General features: G+C 43.6%; 1 long non-coding RNA gene across 1 annotated transcript in view; it reads right to left on the minus strand.

Moving 5' to 3' along the window:
* Positions 1–2506, minus strand: part of LOC102028207 — a 22810-nt gene that overhangs the window by 13841 nt on the left and 6463 nt on the right. The window contains exon 2 of the long non-coding RNA XR_264135.2: positions 380–542. This is a non-coding gene — a long non-coding RNA (uncharacterized LOC102028207). The remainder of the gene's footprint in view (positions 1–379; positions 543–2506) is intronic.

A 2506-nucleotide genomic window follows, 5' to 3' on the forward strand; every position in this document is an offset into this window, starting at 1 on the left:
TATAGGCGTGTGCCACCACATCTGGCTTCATATTTAATTTTAAACAATGTGCTTTTCTTTGTCAAACCAACAGTTTCTGTAGGTGTTTCCTAGAAATATTTAACTCTTATCAAATAATTCGTGTACTATAAATCATTGTCCTGTTAATTTCCCAGAAGGATATGTTAAAAGAATTCATTACAATTATATATTTTCAGATTAAGTTTATAATTTTGTCAACCATTATATATGCTGAGTTAATATTAGCACTGGGTGCATATAAGATTGGGTTATTGTTTTCCTTGGGGATTTTTTTTTTAGTATAGTTAAATTGTTTTTTCATAAAAACAACTTCTCATTCATTCACAGTACCTAAAACAATCATGGAATAACCACTGACCATCAGTAACTGGGGAGCATCAGTAATAAGGTATTGAAAAGGACCTTTTTGGATTTGAGCTTCTGTTGGATGATTTCATTGCTATTCATCGAAGTGAGATGTTTCTCTGTTGAATGATTTGAGGTGAACTTGATTGTATCACTGGCAATTAGATAGTTCTTATCTAGAAAGAAGAGATAAATCTTATCTAGAGTTGAGATAAATCTCATTTGCAAGAAACTAGTCAGTCATACTTATGAGTAGAGAGCTATTGTGGTCATTTTTATGGCTTGGAGACAACCCCCACCCCATTTTCACTCTCAATTTCTAAAGGGATGATGTTTGTCCATGTTTTCGTAGCTGGTCTTGAACTTTGGGCTCAAAATAAATGTAAAAATATGTCCACATAAATTGCAACACTATCCACAATGTCTAAAAGCAAGAAAGAAAACATGTTCATATGATGGTTGAATGGAGGATAATATGTGGTACCCCTACACTGGGATATTACTTGCCATGGAAACAGATGAAGCAGTGATACCTGTTACAATATAGATGTCACTTGAAAAAATTGTAAAGTGATTAAAGAAATTCATAAATGCCACAGATTATCTAATCCCCTTCATATAAAAGTTCAGAGTAAGTCTCTTCATCTAGATCGAAAATAAATTAGTGGTTATCTGGGGTTACAGGAAGGGAATAGGAAGATACAGAAGTGACAGCTAATGAGTACAGGGTTTGTTTAGAGTGATGAAAATGTTCTAAAATTGGTGATGATTTCAAGTGCAAGTGAATATGCTGAAAACCGCTGAACTGTAAAATATGCATATTACTGATATGATCGGGCCGAACCCACACAGAACCAGACCAGACCTTCTGACACGAGAGGAGTCTTTATTGGGGGAAGCGACATGGCAGGCTGCCCAGCGGAATAGGACAGCCCTGAGCTGAGCAAAGCATGGGGTTTTTAAGCTGTCTGTGAGCTAGAACATTTTTTGGGAGCGGGTGTCCGTGGGCCAGAACAGCCCGAGCAGAGTGGGTTGTTCGTAAGAGTTGAACGTCTGGTTCTGCCAAGGCGGATGAGGGCGAGGTTGGCTTTTGTCGAGGGGAACTGGAGGGGAACAGATGAAGAGGAAGGAGTTTTTATTAACTCCTTAATAAAAGAGCTTAAATCTCCCATGGGGGGGATTGCCTTGTGACTTACTAAGTCTCAGCAGTTTCCAATAAAGAAAAGCTTTAGGAGTTTTGATCCAATTTCTTAAGCATGTTGACTTTCAATCTACATCCTAAATTTATACAGTCTTATCTTGTTTTTTCTTATATCAGGGAAATAGGAATTCATTTTGCCTTAGAGATATCACAGCTATTTACATTTCAACGTCTGCCATGGTAAGGCCACCTTCAAAAAATTATCGATTATTAAACATTATCAACTAGATATTTGCTTCCAGGGCTACTGCACAATGCTTTCCTAGTATGTGCAAGGCCATGGTTTCCATCTATAAAGAAAAGCACGAGAAAAAATTCTTCCAGTGTAAATAGCACGCCTCAGAACGTTATACAGCATGTAACTTCTCGGTGGAATGGGATTCAGAACGCCCAGGCTGGGAGCTCCCCCCCTTCTGAAAACGGCATTTGCAATTCTCTGCGCACAACGGTCGTGTCTGCCCCTCCCCCTTCTTTTTCGAAGGAGCCGCGGGGCGGGGGAGGATTCCAGCGTGGGTTCCTCCCTAGGGTAAAAGATCTACTTAAATGGAAATATAGCGGGCAGCCGGGAGCCAAACCGAGGGTCCCTCCCTCCTCGCCGTCATTCATTCCTGGAGAGGCAGGACCAGTTGTGGGAGCTGTCCAATCAGGCGCGCCGCTGAAAAGGGCAGGCGCAGGGGCCGCTGGGTAAGCGGATGTGAGGTGCGCCGCGCCTTCCGGCAGCGCTTTGGGAAACGTGTTGGGAGTGTAACTGAGGTGGCTCCGCTGCGGCCTGTGTGGCGCTGAGGCCTCCGTCGCACCCTGACGCGCACGGCAGCCGAAGGGAGGACCCGAAAGGCCTCGGAAGCTGGGAAATGGTGATTTCGGGGCCAGGAGTCGAGACTGGGGCACAGGGTCGGGCGGAAGCGGCTGTGGCGGGCCTGGCGCCCCGGCGGCCGGGGC

The sequence above is a fragment of the Chinchilla lanigera genome, unplaced genomic scaffold, assembly GCF_000276665.1.
Source record: "Chinchilla lanigera isolate Chin_1 unplaced genomic scaffold, ChiLan1.0 scaffold00094, whole genome shotgun sequence".
NCBI lineage: Eukaryota > Metazoa > Chordata > Mammalia > Rodentia > Chinchillidae > Chinchilla > Chinchilla lanigera.